The sequence below is a fragment of the Amblyraja radiata genome, chromosome 22 (assembly GCF_010909765.2).
Source record: "Amblyraja radiata isolate CabotCenter1 chromosome 22, sAmbRad1.1.pri, whole genome shotgun sequence".
NCBI classification, from domain to species: Eukaryota; Metazoa; Chordata; class Chondrichthyes; order Rajiformes; family Rajidae; genus Amblyraja; species Amblyraja radiata.
This window is the reverse complement of record NC_045977.1, coordinates 12,263,064-12,281,367: the sequence shown is the minus strand read 5'-3', so window position 1 is coordinate 12,281,367 and position 18,304 is coordinate 12,263,064. Positions and strand designations below refer to the sequence as shown.

The 18,304-nt window shown below is 43.5% G+C and overlaps 1 protein-coding gene across 1 annotated transcript in view; it reads right to left on the bottom strand.

Moving 5' to 3' along the window:
• The window catches only part of emp2 (epithelial membrane protein 2), a 37,420-nt gene extending 20,029 nt beyond the window's left edge, over positions 1-17,391 (bottom strand). The window contains exon 1 of the mRNA XM_033040430.1: positions 17,257-17,391. The gene's annotated coding sequence lies outside the window, so the exon portion shown is untranslated. The remainder of the gene's footprint in view (positions 1-17,256) is intronic.
• Between the last annotated feature and the right edge of the window lie 913 nt (positions 17,392-18,304).

Here is an 18,304-nt window from a genome sequence, read left to right as displayed (position 1 = left end):
TATAGATGCAACTAAGTAAAGGCCTCACGATCACAGTCCTCCCACATAGTGGAGTAGTGGTCAAGCAGAGACTGTCTTCAGGAGCACATTCCACCACCCGTCCATGAATGACCCGATGGTGTTTCTTGTCGAGCTCCCGGCCGAGATCATCGGTTTCCTCCCACACTCCAAAGACGTACAGGTTTGTAGGTAGATTGACTTGGTACAAGTGTAAAATTGTCCCTGGTATGTGTGGGGTAGTGTTAATGTGCGGGGATCGCTGGTTGGTGGGCCAAAGGGGCCTGTTTCCACGTTGTATCTCTAAACTAAAAAATAAACATATGTAAGGGATAAAACACCAAAGGACAGTAAGAGAGCAAGTCATTCAGCTCCACCATTCATGGGCTGCTCTGACAGCACCTCTCCAACCCACAGTCTCTACTGCCAAGAAGGTCAACGGCAGCAGATGTGTGGAAACACCACACTCGGGCCTCGCTGACACCATGTTCCCACACCCCCATCTGAAAATATATCTCCCCTCCTTATTGTCCTCGGACAAGATCTCAGAATTCCTTATCAAGAAATGCTCCACCACACTGACCAATGGTTTTAGAGATGGACATCTACCTCCAAGAGCAAAGGTAGACAAAAGTGTTGGAGAAACTCAGCGGGTGCGGGTGCGGCAGCATCTATGGAGCGAAGGAAATGGGCAACGTTTCGGGCCAAAACCCTTCTTCAGAATCGACCTCCAAGAGCCGATAGGAGCAGGTAATAAATGTTAGCACTACCAGGACCATTCAAGAAACAAATAGAGCAGCTTATGGTTGGCCTACATTTTATCTCCACTGATGGTCTCATGTGCCTTACCACCCAAATCAACATTACTAAAACTAAACCCAGGGAGACATTCGTAAAATGTAGGAAGGAACTGCAGATGCTGGTTTACACCCAAGATAGACACAAGATATCCCAGGCTGTATCCCTAGAGAAAAGGAATGGCTGACGTTTCAGGTCGAGCCCCTTCTTCAGACTGGGTCTCAACCTGAAATGTCACCCATTCCTTCTCTCCAGACATTTGTAACGTTAGTTTTAATTAATGGATTCTTACAAATTGGGAGAGATGAAGATATTCTGGGAATTTGGCACTGGTGTGAAAATGCTGTTATGGAACACCGCATAATGTTTGTGCTTAGAATGGTAATTAGATCTAATTTTAAACACCAATTTTTTTTTAGAGTGTTTTTTGAAGAGTTTTGATGTTTTTTACTGACATGAATAATCATACATCGGCAGATTCTGACAACCAATCTGACTGCCAGATTAACATGAGAGAGAGAGGCCGCTAAACAGCAGCAACGTCAATCTCTTACGTTTCCTCAGATCATATATTTTAATCTACAGGCTGATTGTTTCTCCTGCAATCCCTGTCGTCGACTAGGGGTCACATTAGGTCCCTGTTTCTGAACTGTAATGATTCCATGAATGTTCTTTTCCGAACAAGCAAACCAAATTGCACAGCTGAAATTGTTTAAAATACATTGATTTTCCTGCCTAGAATTCACCACAATAACCTTTTTTTTTAATAAATATGTCGGGTTATAGGCCATGTAATTTTTTTTTGCTTCACAGGTTGGGCTGGAAAGGCTCGAGATGTTTTCGAGACGATTAATTCAAATGGTTCTCCGGCTCTGCTAGTCCACTAGTACTGGAGAATATGTAGAAATACAGTCCCCTCTACCTCCCTGTAGCCTCCTCTCTAGACCCCATCACTCGAGCAACATATTAAGAAATGTGGGCACAGTCAGATGACATACAGCATTTAACATAACTTTGAGTATAGGAGCAGGGAGGTTCTACTGCAGTTGTACAGGGTCTTGGTGAGACCACACCTGGAGTATTGCGTACAGTTTTGGTCTCCTAATCTGAGGAAAGACATTCTTGCCGTAGAGGGAGTACAGAGAAGGTTCACCAGACTGATTCCTGGGATGTCAGGACTTTCATATGAAGAAAGACTGGATAGACTCGGCTTGTACTCGCTAGAATTTAGAAGATTGAGGGGGGATCTTATAGAAACTTATAAAATTCTTAAGGGGTTGGACAGGCTACATGCAGGAAAATTGTTCCCGATGTTGGGGAAGTCCAGAACAAGAAGTCCAGAACAAGTTTAAGGATAAGGGGGAAATCTTTTAGGACCGAGATGAGAAAAAAAAAAATCACACAGAGTGGTGAATCTCTGGAATTCTCTGCCACAGAAGGTAGTTGAGGCCAGTTCGTTGGCTATATTTAAAAGGGAGTTAGATGTGGCGCTTGTGGTTAAAGGAATCAGGGGGTATGGAGAGAAGGCAGGTACAGGATACTGAGTTGGATGATCAGCCATGATCATATTGAATGGCGGTGCAGGCTCGAAGGGCCGAATGGCCTACTCCTGCACCTATTTTCTATGTTTCTATAAAGATTAAATGATGATAACGGGCACAGTGGGTGCAGCTTGTAGAGCTGCTGCCTCACAGCGGCAGGGACCCTGGTTCAGTTCCTGACCTCAGGTGACTGTCGGTGTGGAGATTGCACGTTCTCCCTGTGACTGTTCAGGTTTCCTCTGGCTGCTCCAGATTCCCCTCACATCTTTCTCAAAGACGTGCAAGTTTGTAGATTGAAGATAGACACAAAATGCTGGAGTAACTCAGCAGGACAGGCAGCATCTCTGGAGAAAAAAGGATGGGCGACGTTTCGGGTCGAGACCCTTCTTCTGCAGAAGAAGATGGGTCTGTCTGAAGAAATGTCTCGTCCCGAAACGTCACCCATTCCTTCTCTCCAGAGTTGCTGCCTGTCCCGCTGAGTTACTCCAGCATTTTGTGCCTATCTTCGGTTTAAACCAGCATCTGCAGTTACTTCTTACACATGAGTTTGTGGATTAATGGGCCTCTGTAAATGGTCCCTAGAGTGTAGGGAGTGGGTGAAAACAGGAATAATATAGAATCAGTGTGATCGGGTGATCAATGGCCGGCATGGACTCGATGGGCCCCAAAGGCCTGTTTCCATTAATTCCTGTTTCAATCAATCCATTAATTCCATAATCACAAACTGCTTCCTTTTCATTTACTCCTTCAGCACCTAATCTGGAAATGCTAACTCAGGATATTACCTTTTGATGACAAAATAAATACTATCCTCAATACATTGAGTAACCAACAGTAAGTTTCTATAAAATAACTACTGTGATTTAACAAATTTATCAAATTCAATTTGCCCACTATTGTAATGGATTCCTTAAATATTTTAAAATAAATAGAGAAGACACTATCAGGGAAGTAGTGAATATTGTAGGGAATATTGAGCCTGTTTAATCCTACAATACAAACGTACTGTCCCTTTAAAAATAACTCCCCTCCGCATTGCATTCCACTTCGTACAACGTGAATAGTTGGTATGGTCACAAGATTTTTAATATAGTACATCCAAATGAACAAACAGCACCAGTCAGCAAGAGTGCATCGATGTTTTAGCAGCAGGTTCTAACTAAACACCATGTGATGTTTTCAAAACTCTGTTGGATTTATAATCAATTTTACAGAAAATACCAAAGAAAAGGAAGCAGAAGGCAACAGCAGTAAAGAGCCAGCGCCGTGTCCCTGTAGCGTGAAAATGCAGGCATCACAGATAGCAGCTCTCCTCTGCACAACAACTTTACTGTACCTTGCTACTAGTTCTTCATTTTACTTGCCCTGACTGAAGATCCCACCTTTCTCATCACATATTATGTTTGATAAGAGTGGAGGTCTCCCCAAAAATGCATCAAAATGCACGGAAATCATTTGATTAGTGTCTCCTGCTGGTGAATACCAAACCTCCATCTCTCAGTCTCCGATGCTGCAGGTTTTTTTCTCTTATGAGTTTGCAAAATTATAAGAGGCATAAATAGGGTAGACAGTGGACAACCTTCTTCCCCGGGACAGGAATGTCAAATGTGAGAGGCATAGCTTCAAGGCGAGAGGGAAAGTTTGTGTTTTGAAAATGCAAAGAGCGGTGGATACCTTTTACATACACACACGCATACGCACACACACACGCACACACACACAGTAGTGGGTGCCTGGTACACACTTCCCAGGGGTGGTGGTGGAAACAGATACGATAGTGGCATTAAAGTGGCTTTTAGATAGGCACATGAATATGCAGCGAATGGAGGGATATAGACCATGTGCAGGCAGAGTTATTAGTTCCATTTAGTATAATGTTTATCAGAAATGTAGAGCAGACTCGATGGGCCGAATGACCCAATTCTGTTCCTGTGTCTTATGATATTGTGGCCGAAAGGGGCTGTTCCTGTGCTGTACTGTTCTATGTTCTATTGCCTTTATTCTCTTACATATGGCATTGAAAGTGTTAAAGCCACAGGGCGGCACAGTGTCTCAGCGGTAGAGCTACTGCCTTACAGCACCAGAGACCAGGGTTCATCCCTGGCTGCGGGTACTTGTCTGTACGGAGTTTGTACGTTCTCCCCATGAGTTTTCTCTGCGATCTTCAATTTCCTCCCACGCGCCAAAGACGTACAGGTTTGTATGTTAATTGGCTCGGTATAAATGTAAAAAATTGTCCCTAGTGGGTGTAGGGTAATGTGCGGGGATCGCTGGTCGGTGTGGACTCGGTGGGCCAGAGGGCCTGTTTCCGCGATGTATCTCTAAACCAAGCCAAACTGCATGCTTTAACATGTTACATTTAATATTTAACATGGAATTATGAAAACCTTTGTTAAAAATTGTTATCATTCAGTCCAATTGTCTAAGCTACCTATGGTAATGCTGTTTGCGTGCAACAGCAAGTTATAATTGTGCCGTACAAGACCCAGGCAATTGCCGTGTCCCCTTAACTTTCAGCAACTTTACCACCCCCACATCCTATCACCACTTTGTCAGTAAACACTGAGCAGAAACCTCATGGGGTTCCTTTGTGGTGGAAGAGAGATTAAATTATTTTGTAATGAATGACTCACCATCAGACGCTCCAAAATCTCCCATCATTTTCAAAGTATAGATGAGAGAGGTCGCATGTAGTGAACACTTCCTATTTGCCTGAATGGACATTGCTGCAAAGTGCCCAAGATTGAAACCATCCAAAGCAAACCAACCTATTTTATTCAGACCCCTTTCCAATTCACCCCATTACCACTGGTTCCCAAGGATGCATTTATAACCACCTACAAGATGCACTACAGATCTGTCTACAAGATCAGCTTCTAAATAACCCAAGCCCAAGGGCAACAGGTAGGCTGGCTTCAAATATCCCATTAAATCACGCATCCCCTTAATGTAGAAATATAATCACTATTTCCTGGTCCAAAATCCTGAAACTCCCTAGGTAATTACTCTGCAGAAGTACCTTCCGAACTTTGTTTGGTATTAGTATGATTGTATCATCATAGTGTCGGTGTGTCACAGAGGTCAGGGATTAATGGGTGTACAGTAGAGACCAAAAATTAAACATTACCGTGAACATAACTTCTCTCAAGCAAAATGTGATTAATGACATTCCTTCCATGGTGAAATTACAACCATCATAGAATGGAAATTCAGACACTAACTTTCATTGTTTAAACCATTGCCTCCAGCGATGAAAGGCCTGATCCCTATGTATTGAGATTTACACTGAACGATTGCTTATGAAAGACTTCATTTTAGCACAACTCCTGGAAACAACTCGGATTTCAGATGGCGACATTTGTTTTTATGGACTACTGCAGCGCAGCTGATGCCAAGCTAGGCTCGTAACCTAAAGAAACACCAAGTTCAGCAGATTTAGGGTCAGCTGCAGTTCAAGAAAATCTCAGCATCATTGGTGCCAGTGTGTTTGACTGAACACAGACAGTGAATTGCCACTCCTGTTTTCTTACTTGCAAAGTTCAGTGAAGCTGCCCTCTTTTGAATTGTGCATGCAATGTTGTAAACATCAAATGTTCCACTTCAGTTCATCTATAGAGACCCCAGAGAGATTTATTTCTGGGGTTTCAATGCAATGCTCCAAACCAAAACTCAAAAAACAACTGAATTAAGATTTATTTTGTTTAAGTCAATTTTCAATCCAACATATACAGGATGATTTCTTAGGAAGAAGGTATTTTTTCTGAATGCAGACACTCACACAAATAGTCAGATCGCAACGGTAACCTATACCAAACGCACAATGCCATTTTGAGCGCAAGCAGAGGTTTCCTATCTCTCAGGGCCTTTTAAGCTGCTTATACTCATAGATAACTAACCTCGATAATGGTCAATGATTGAGAGCTTGGATTCCCACATCGTGCAAATTGGATAAGGTTGCAAGAAATAGGAGGTTGGGTGTAGTTGATCGAGTTTATTGCCATGTGCACAAGTACAGTGCGGTACAGATACAATGATAATCCTGCTTGCAGCAGCATCCCAGGGGCATGGACTCAGATACACAAAACATAATTATCCATAAAATCTGCATAAAATTGCACCGAAAATTATCATTACTCCACCATTCAATTAGATCAAGGATCATAAAAGTTCTTCCTGGTGGGGAATGAGTAAATTAAATGCATTATACAACATTATACAAAGACTTTTTTTTAATTACTCATGTCACCACGTTTTAAATTCCTATCTGCTGTTTTTGAGGTTTAAATATGTATCTTGAGACGACTGGTTAAACGAGTTAGCTACCATTCGCTAAAATGCAGCCTCAACTCAAGAATTGATCTTCCAGATGATTTATAAAACATCAGGAGCTACTTTGGAAAAAATACACAATTCTTTTGCAACCTAGGAGTTGCCGCGGTAACACTAGAACTATAATATCTGTACACATGACTGCAGCCCCACCCAATCTAGAAAGACAAAGTCATCGCATATTTCTTTATGCGGTTGAGTTTGCTACTGGGCTATCCCACATTAAAGAGTAAGCCCAGCTTCACATTGCAATAACTGGTAAATGACTGGGTAACTAAAAAATGCAGAGTAATTCTTTAATCCCAAAATAGTAAATAGTAATATACGAACAGATAAATGATCTTCAAATCATTTGCCACAATACACCAAGCTTACACATCCACAATGGTCATAAGGTCAAAAGGGATAGGAGTAGAATTAGGTCGTTCAGCCCATCTACTCCACCATACAATCGTGGCTGATCTATCTCTCCCTCCGAACCCCATTCTCCTGCCTTCTCCCCATAACCTCTGACACCTGTACTAATCAAGGAATGGTGGGTGTAGTGTGGTCTGAAGAAGGGTCTCGACCCAAAACGTCATCTATTCCTTTTCTCTGATCCACTGAGTTACTCCAGCACTTCGGTGCCTTTTTCTGGGGTGGTATGAATGCGCTCTTGGATGACGCTAGTCAGTAACAAGCGAGAGGCAGGATAGGAGAGTCACTTCAACATTCGTGATCATGAAGTCAGGCAAGACAGGGATAATCAATCATCAGGTGCTACTAGACAGGAAAGAAGCCTGCGTAAAACAGGCTCCAAACCTCGCAAGGGTTTGAAAACTATCACTATCAAGTGGATTATAAATCATGCCTTCCCACTATCCTCTGCTCTACCGCTGAAGACATCGGCAATTCCAAACGCTGCAGTCCGCAGACACTGATTATTAATCTCACTTCCCCCTTCAGCGTAGAACAAGACAGACTTTAGAAACTACAGCTCTTCCCTTTCTCAGTCTAGATGACAGAAATTAATCTCTAGGGTGAAGAGGAATGTGCAGTCTGGAATTCAGATGGATTGTGCAGGTAAGCTATTTTACACAGCATTCATTCTCCTTTTGGCAACCAATTTGTGGATCAATTTAACATGTTTATAACTCCTGTTAGGCCTGCCCCACCTTCATACTTTATTGACATTTAATAAACCAATAACAAGTATGTATTAGACTCAAAACCTGGAGTAACTCAGCGGGACAGGCAGCATCTCTGGAGAGAAGGAATGGGTGACCTTTCAGGTCGTGACCCGAAGGGCCTCGACCCGAAACATCACCCATTCTTTCTCTCCAGAGATGTTGCCTGTCCCGCTGAGTTATTCCAACTTTTAGTTGCTATCTTTGGTTTAAACCAGCATCAGCAGTTCCTTCCCACACCAAGTGTGTATTGTTACATGTCATTATGAATTCATGTTTCTGTTTTCAATCAGAGATATAGTAAAGAACAGGCTGCCCAGAATGTCAGCCCTTCATTATAGCTTACCAGTGTGATGCACTCTGGTCTGGACATTCATTTCACTGGCTTCAAAAGGAATGAACATCAGAGTCACAGCACACTGACACAAATGCATAGCACATTTGGCACAACTGACCAGGAATAAATTTCTAAGCCAGTGTCTTTCTGAGTGAAGTCCTGCCAAAACTGGATTTTTATGAGCAGCATCCCGACATGTTTATCCCCGAGCTCAAGGACACCATTAGCATCAGTGTGGGGCAGAAAAGAAAGAATTAATTGTGCTTGGGCTTGCCTTCACTCCCCCTGCCTGGAACACCACTGTGCAATGTCACACAGCAATGAGACTGCACATCCATGAATGTAATGTTCTCCTTCAATTTCTCTAACAAAGGTCTTGCTCCTTTGAAAGAATGGCCTCAACTCATTTATATTTTTAATTTGGTAGCGTGCCTGGTGCTGAATTGAAATAGCACCATCCAGAGGAACATTTACCTTACAGAGCAGAGTGACTGCATTGCTCAGAACCCAACCTCTCCAGCTGTGCTCATCTCTACCCAAATGTTCATCTCCCCCTTCACCACAATGCTTCCAAAACCAAGCCTGCAATCCCATTCTGCAATTGAAGATAGACACAAAATGCTGGAGGAACTCATCATTTATGGATAGAAGAAATGTGTGACGTTTCAGGTCGAAACCCTTCTTCAGACTCGACCCGAAATGTCACCCATTCCTTCTATCCTGAGATGCTGCCTGTCCCGCAGAGTTACTCCAGCATTTTGTTTCTATCTTCGGTTTAAACCAGCATCTGCAGTTCCTTCCTACCCATTCTGCAATTGACTTGGGCACCTAGGGGTAACATTTTAATTGTGTTTACCTTGTGTTCTGAAATAAAACAGGGCCAGTTGTTAGTTGTTAACACCTAGAAGATGATCAAAGCCTTATATTACCCAATTTTATGATAAACTGTTCTCAAAGAACAATACATGACAATAGAAGAGGAAAATGGGAAATAGCAACATTTCTGAGAGAAAGGAATGATCAATTATGTTGAAATGATTTTACTCACTAACAAGAGTTAGAGATGCAAAGGGTGGAGTTGGTTAAGTGGTCAGGTTCTGTATTTCCAACAGCAGTCTGTGTGGGTTAAAGATCATTTGATAAACTGTGCTATTAGTTACAGACTGGCACCCCCAGAGTTCATGTCGTCCGAATGGAGAGAGCAAAATAACATTTTTTAAACTGAATCTAAAGATTCATACGAATTGTTCTAATTGTTCATCAATTGCCAATCATCGCTGGCAACAGTTTCCATAAATATCCATGCTGATGAAACATTAAACCGATTATCTGGTCATTTGATTCATTGCTGCTTGTAAGAGTTTGCACTTTGGAAAATGGCCATTGCATTTCTTATATTGCCACACTACAGTATTACAAAAGCATTGGGCTAACTTGTAATTCTAAAAGATTTATATAAACATGTCCTTTCCTTTTGCCTGGGCCCTCTATGGAATGTGCTAAACCTGCTTTGTGTTCACAGCATTTTGCTTTACATATTGTTGCTATGCATTTGAGATTTGACCCAAAGCATCTGTGTTGTTCACAACCCATCTGCCTTTTCATCATATGTTGCTAAATCAGAGAGGTGTACATATAAACACCTCCTCTGAACGTTCCAAAGCACTTTGCCACCGGTAGTGTTCAAGTGAAAGACAGAAGCTGCAGTTCTATCACCAGGTTTGGGTTCAATTAATAGTTCAATGAGTGCACTGGTTTCTATTGTTACAACACATAAGCCAGTAGACTTAGCAGGCAGGAATCTGTCATTCCCCAGGGGGTTTGTGGTATTAAAGGTGGGAATTTTTAAAAGGCAATGAATTACAGAAGAGCAGGCAACAATGCACAAAAACATGAGATATATGGCATGATAACAGGCCATTCAACCTAGCCAGCATTTTATGCTCCACATGAACTTCCCATCACGTTGCCCATCTAAACCTATCACTGTAGCACTCAATCATGTTCAGTTTCTTCACCAATATATCTTTATCATTCACTTCAACTATTTCCTTGGGAACAAAAGTATTTTTTACTGGACTCTCCATTAGATGAGTTGACGACTATTTCGTATTTCTTTTCGCCAATTGTTCCCTTCCCTGTTCCCTTACCTTTTCTCAGAATCCATGAGGAAACGGCAAACAATTTTTAAATGAGGCGTAACACTGATAAGTGTGAGGTAGAATGCAATTGCAGGAAGAATTGAAAGGTGAATTATTTATTGGCGGGTATGAGTCCAGGTGGGAGTAGAGGAACAATGGAATCCTTAAAATCAAATATGCTGATCTCACGCGCACCACAGGTTATCACAGTTTTATACATTTTCCTTTTTGAAATCCATGCTGTCTATTCAGTAATATGTTCTTTTTAATAATCAATTCCCTCCTTTGGTCAGAATTCCATGATTCCATTTACCACCAGTGTTACACCAGGATATATTTGATCACCTTACCCAAATATAGTTAGGTTTTAGCCATCTGTTAATACTCTGGCGTCTGGCCTTTTCTAAACCATTACAGATGAGAAAGATTAAAGGGCCTGTCCCACTTGGTCGTCATTTGCGCCTCATTTACGCGTCACATGTAAAACAGGTCGACGTAGGGTGCGCAAGGTTGACGCACGCATTGCGCATGGCGAGGCGTGGAATCACATGCGGTGGCGCCCGGTGCTCCAGGATTTTGTAGTGTAACTAAATCCTCGCGCACCACCTGCGTGACGTATCGCGTACGCACGCTGACGCATTGGCGTCGCACGCTGGCGTCCCAACGTCTCACATGTATTGCGTGGTGACACATGGTTACGTCACGTGCGTCGACGTCCATAACCATGCGTCGCCGCGCGCCGCAGGGTATTCTAATTACGTCATGCGCACCAGACGGCTGTGCTGACACGTGATTTGCGCGCGACGTCGCACATCACAACGTGTCGACTCATTTTACATACGACGCGTAAATGAGGTGCAAATGACGGCCAAGTGGGACTGGCCCTTAAGGGTGATATCTAAAAATAGAGGGTTAATAATAAGAGAAAGAGAGAGATAAATCAATGTGCAGGACTAAAGATTTTACAAATGTTGTCCCTTTCAATGAAATTGCTGCTATAAGAACGTCAGTCAAATTGATTGTGACATATAATTAACTTTAGACTATAATACAAATTTAGAATATTAAAATAAATTAAAATTTCAAATTCAGATTGGATTTTGAAGCTTTTCTCAAATCCTCGCCACCACCAATGCACCAACACTTTGATGCCATAGGATCAATTACCTGGCACTTTCAAAAGTTATTTTCCATCTATAATGCAAACTGTGAACTATTACAACAGCTGATAAGGACTCCCACTGGCCACACAATCTGCTGCCGCCACAATCTGCTGAACTGAAGCAAAGGTTTCACAAATTATATTTGTGTTTTATTTTGACTGGAGGAGTCTGGTGGAATTTGGAATTTGCTTTCCAATCTTCTACAGCAGCAAAGCTTGACCCAGGGATCCACTCTCAACATTAAACAATGGCCACTGACAGGACAATAGCATATTTTAAACATTAAACAACATGACAGCTCAAATCTAATTCTTCATCACTTGTATTTCATAATAAATTCATCGAATCAGAACACAGAAAGAGGCCCTTCGGCCCAACTTGCCTATGTCAACCACAATGCTCCATCTGCACTAAGTCTTACCTGCCCGCATGTGGCACATTTTCCTCTAAACCTTTCCTATCCATGTACCTGTCCAAATGTCTTTTTAAAGTTGCATAGTACCTGCCTCAACTAGCTCGGACAGCTCATTCCATATACCCATCACCCTCTATGTGAAAATGTTGCCCCTCAGGTTCTTATTAAATCTATGCCCTCTGGTTCTTGATTCCCCTACTGTGAGTAAAAGTGTGCATTCATCTTATCTATCCCCCTCATGATTTTATATTCCTTTATAAGATCATCCCTCAGCCTCCTGTGCTCCAAAGAATAAAGCCCTTGCCCGCCCAGCCTCTCCCTATAGTTCAGGCCCTCAACTCCTGGCAACATCCTCGTAAATCTTCTCTGGACTCTTTCTAACTTTGGTCCTAGCTATTAGCTCTTGTCAATTAGTAGAATAGATTACTTTTGTTCTTGATGCGTACATAGTCTAAAAAGAGGCAGGGAGGGGAAGATTGGGCAATGTGAGGAACAACAATGGTGAGGAATAAAATACACAAACATTGTTTGCACCTGGTCATGTGCCACATTCAAAATTGTTGAATTAGAATGAGTTTGCCTTGAGATTGCCTTGTGAAGTAAGCCACACCCATAGTGAACAGATTTAAAACATCCAGATTACTGTTGCTTCAGAAACGTGGGTTCTAACAGAGGGAGGTGTAAACCAGCTTGGAGAAATTAACCTACTGCTTTAGTGCAGGGGAAGTGTTCCCATGCACTAGAATGCTAAAAGGGGTCATTATAGTAGTAGACTACACAGAGAGCTATGTTACTGACACCATTGCCTTGGCGGGAACCTGGCACAATTCCAGCACTAAATTGGCCCACGGCTCAGCATGGAGAGACTCCCCGTTGAGCTTGTCATGTCTCCAGGCTGGAGTGAACTCGTACGGAAACAAAGAGCGGGGGAGAGAGCAGCTTCCATCACATCCAGCAGGAGGAGATGAGAAGAGCATGCGAGCCCTGCAATCTATCGACACATGAGGCCAGTGCTAGCAGTCCCTAGCATTGGTGTTTGTTTTGGTTTATTATTGTCCAGTGTACCGAGAAATACTTGTGTGTGCTATCTATGCAGAACATACTATGCACAAGTACAATCAACCATACACCAGCATAGCTGAAAGGAAAAGGAAACAAGATGCAGTAGATAGTGTTATAGCTACAGGGAAATTGCAGGAATAAAATGTATGCGTGCAACAAAATAGATTGGAAGATTGGGAATGCATGGACCATGCTTCATAAGATCATAAGTGACAGGAGTAGAATTAGGCCATACGGCCTATCAGGTCTACTCTGCAATTTAATCATGGCGGATCAATCTCTCCCTCCAATTCTCCTGCCTTCTCCCCATAACCTCTGACACCCATACTAATCAAGAATCTATCTAACTCTGCCTTAATTATATTCTCTGACTTGGCTTCCACAGCCTTCTCTGCCAAAGAATTCCACGGGTTCACCACCCTCTGACTAAAGAAATTCCTCCTCATCTCCTCCCTAAAAGAACATCCTTTAATTCTGAGGCTATGACCTCTAGTCCTAGACTTTCCCACTATCTGAACCCTCCACAGCACTGAGCAGGGTATCAATGTAATCTAACAGTTTAGGTGGGATTTTTGGAGTTTTAGAATGGAAAGTGAAGGGTATCTGATGCACTAGGCAGCTTGGAAAGACATGCATCTTTACTAATGGGAGGTGCAATGCTATGCCATCTGCCTGGCCCAGCTGTCCACTAATTCTCGAAACACAACAGTGGTCAGACCTCACTGCCCATGTCACTGGATTGGCTTCAGTTTATCATTCTCATGATAGTTTCCCTCAAGTGACTCGTCCATGGAGTTTAGAAGGTGGGATTCTGAGGATGTCAGGCACTGAGTCTGTCTCCTTTCAAAGGAGAAGCCAACTTAAATGGAACAGCTCATCCGTTTAGAGCAGATAAGAAATGTCTTCCTCTCAGATTGTGAATATTTGGAATTCTCTACACAAGAATTGCAACAACTGTCACTGAAAGTATTCTAGGTCAAGATAAACAGAGTTTGGGGCTGTAGAGTATCAAGGCATACAGCAATCAGGCAGGAAGTTGGAGCCGAGGCCAACAGAAGATCAAGCAGCTCTTGCTGAGCAGGTGTGAGGGACCATATGATGTGCTCCAGTTGTATTGATGTACTCCAGCTTCAAGCTGCCAGAGGAGGTAGTTGAGGCTGGGACTATCCCAACATTTAAGAAACAGATAGGTACATGGATAGGACAAGTTTGTTGGGATATGGACCAAACGCAGGCAGGTGGGACGAGTGCAGCTGGGACATATTGGCCGGTGTGGGCAAGTTGGGATGAAGGGCCTATTTTCACACTGTATCACTCTATGATTCTATTGCCTTGCACAGAACAACTGGATCCAACAAATGAAAATGTTGCAATGGAGTAGAAGAGGCTGAAGCATTTTAGTCTGGCAACACAAGAGATGGATTAATGTTTGGCCCCCATAGCTGGTATTGCCTTGACTGGGCACCAGGGAGGATAAATCTCCACCACAGAGGCTCACCAGGAGAACTGAACATTCACCATGACTCAGATACTCCCTGGGTACTCCTATTATTCTTTAGGAATGGCCAGAAGGTTTACCCCATAAAAGTATAATGGGGCAGTATGGTGGAGTTGCTGCCTTACAGCACCAGAGACCCAGGTTTGATCCTGACTATGGGTTCTGTCTGTACGGAGTTTGCACATTCTCCCTGTGACCGCATGGGTTTTCTCCGGGTGCTCCAGTTTCCTCCCACACTCCAAAGTCGCACAGGTTTGCAGATTAATTTGCCTTGGTAAAAATTGTATACTGCCCCTTGTGTGTAGGATAGTGCTAGTGGGATTGCTGGTCGGCACAGGCTTGGTGGGCCGAAGGGCCTGTTTCTGTGTTGTGTCTATATCTCTAAACTAAATTGGCAAAATCTCCAGAAGGTGAGAGGTGGCCCGAGATTGACGCCAGGCACACCAACCCAAAGTACCACGAAAGAGAAGGGTAAATCAACTCGGACTGATTCTTTAACAGGCGGTCTGTATTCAGTGGCTGCCTCTACTATATGAAAAGAAAACTGTATGGGGGGGGGGGGGGGGGCGAGGGTGAGAGACTGGCAGCATAGGCAATGGTGAAACACTATGTGCAGAGCAGTGGCCGCCCGCTCTGCCCTGTCCTTGCCAGTGCTTTAGGAGGACCAGCAACGGAGGCCCAAAGTTCACATAAGGCCCCACAACCGGTCGAAGGGTCTCGACCCGAAACGTCACCCATTCCTTCTCCCCACAGATGCCGAGGAGTCTCTCCATGCTGGGTCGTAGGCCGATTTAGTGCTGGAATTGTGCCAGGTTCTCGCCAAGGCAATGGTGTCAGTAACATAGCACTCTGTGTAGTCTACTACTATAATGACCCCTTTTAGCATTCTATCTTGATGGGTTAGAGAGATGACCGGGCAACAGAAGACATGAGAAACTGCAGATGCTGGAATCTTGAACAAAACACAAAGTGCAGGAGCAACTCAGTGGGCCAGGCAGCATGTGTAGAAGGAATGATGTGTCGGGCAGACCCTTCTTGAGACTCACTACATTTTGTGTTTGCTCCTTGTACTACAGGACATGGGTGAGGGGGGAGGGGGGTGGAATCTGAACAGCAAGCGAGACAAGATGGGCGGATTGGCTGCTTTCCGTGCTATAAATTCTTGATTAGAACGGATGCCAAGGGTTATGGGGAAAATGGCAGGAGGCAAGGATCATCCTTGATTGAACTCGATGGGCAGAATGGTCTAATTCTACTCCTATAACTGGTGAACATGTGAAATTCTATAAACTCAAGTAGGTTTGTGTTAACCCTTTAACAAAAACCCCATCTACTTTGAACACCGGACAATCAGCTGGATGAACTGAGTGCGTCGAGCAGCGTCTGTGCTGGGCTGAAGAAATTGGGATCGGTCGCTTGCATCGGGTCTGATGCAGAAATTGGACCAGACCCGTGGGCAGTTCCTCTCCCCGATGCTGGTCGACCGCAGAGTTCCTCCAGCAGATTGAGGGTAGCTCCGGATTCCAACAAAGACAGTCTCTTGTATCAACTAGATACAAGAAGAAGTTGCATCTTGTTCTGCACCGTCAGTCCAAACTTCACATCGGTGGAGACAAATTAAAGCCCATAAATAACTGAGTGTTCACTCCCGCTCAGAATTTCCTCCAAACACCGACCTGCAACAGAAATCCCAGGGAGACGAACAAACCCGCGATCGCCACGTCGCGGCGGCGGTGGAGGCTCCAACATTGGGGGATAATAGCCGGGATGTCCGGGAGAAGGTATCGGTTTCTAATCGAAATCTCCTATCGAGTCTCTAAATGTATGAGCAAAGCGCAGGCGAGGAACCAACAACACGGAAGATAGATACAAAAATGCTGGAGGAACGCCTCTGGAGGGAAGGGATGGATCTGTTCGCCGTGTTTGAGGCGGGTCAGTCCCAAAACACGGCGAGCAAACTTGAATTCAATAAGTTGCCGTGTTGGCAGCAGCGCTGGCTTGGGGCTGGCTTGGGGTCAACGCCGTCAAACTCCGCTGCGGTGCAAACTTCTAGCCTCCTCTATTTACTTTTAACTATCAGCAGCGAGTTTAAAATCGACACGGCATTGTCTAGCTGCAAAGATAGTACATTTGACAAACACGTTTGCAACAACCACACCCTTTTAGAGAGAGAAAAGAGAATTAGTTTAGAGGCAACTCCTGACTTTTAGAAGCATCTCAAACTGGGTTGAGACAAAGCTAGCTTTAAGAAATTGGACAGGAGACCCAATCGGGGTTTATTCTTTACAAGGGGGCTGTTACTTGTAAATATATTTTCCCGGTGAGAGTGTTGAGCGGAATGGGCTGTGATCACTGAAAGTTTCTCCAGGAACCGCAGCACCTCCAAACTTCAGCGCCCGTTCCAGTTTGAGCGCCAATAACTACGGACATTTTCTTTAACTTTTTTTTTTAAAAGAGTGAAATCTCTCCAAACTGTACGCGCAGCCTAACTTTTACCGAACCATATGTTGGATCCGCAGGTCACTAAAATACTGCAGCCGAGAGAAACGTCAAACCTATTTGATACCGAGCTCTGGACCCAAAAAAACTCCACTACAAACTACAAAGTGCAATGTTACAATGAAAATTATTAATCACAGACAACTGTTCTTAATGAGAAGCATCACTCCAATCCGAGCAAAACGGGTCCAGTTTCGCTCCCTCTGAAATAATAACTTTCAATCCAGGTTTAAGAGTCCTAAACAAAACTTTCTTTGTGAATAAGTATTGGCGAATATTAGTTTAAATAGCGACGTTTAAAGTGACTTACATGATATGTAGCAGAGGGCGAGAATGGCAGAGATGAGTCCGAGTGTGGAGCTGGAAACGCGAATGGTTTGTACAGATGTGTGCCGCAAGTCTGCCTTCCAAGGCGTGTCCTCGTCTGTCAGTTTAGAGGGAGGGGTGGGTCGATTTCATTTGCAAATTTCATCCGTGAGCAGGGTTTCCCAACCGCCCCTGTCACACCCAGCTACCGCTGAAGATGGACACAAAATGCTGGAGTAACTCAGCGGGACAGGCAGCATCAATGGAGAGAAGGAATGGGTGACGTTTCGAGTCCGAGGGCCCTCTCCCCTCTTTAGACCTTTAAAAAAAATGGCAACATCCCAGCTAACCGGAGCTCTCCATCGGTTTATTCACTCTCCAAGATAACAGCATGAAATCTATACAAAACGTGACAAGTAAAACAGGAGACCTAAAATATTTCTTGCTCCCCCACAAAAAAACTTTAATTTAAGTCACGGTTTTAACATGGCAAAGTGTTCAAGCAAATTCATGGGAGAATGTCAAGCTAACATAGGAGATAGATGTGCATAAAGGCGATGGGAGGGGAGGAGTTGTTGCTGCTACTGGTGTGATTAATAATTTGGAAACCGGCTCCCCGAGTCCAACCCGACCATCAATCACCCATTCATAAGTTTCACGTTTACAAGTTATAGTAGAATTAGGCCATTTGGCCCATCAAGTCCACTTCGTCATTCAATCATCTCCATCAACCTATTTTCCTGCCTTCTCCCCATAACCTTTGACACCCGTTCTAATCAAGAATCTATCTATCTCTGCCTTAAAAATATCCACTGACTTGGCCTCTACAGCCCTCTGTGGCAATGAGTTCCACAGATTAATACCCTCTGACTCAAGAAGTTCCTCCTAACCTCCTTTCTAAAAGAGTGCCTTTTAATTCTGAGACCTCTGATCCTAGATTTTGATTTGATTTGATTTGATTCCTTTATTGTCATTCAGACCTTTCGGTCTGAACGAAATTTCGTTGCCTGCAGTCATACACAATAATAATAAATAACAAAACATACAATAAA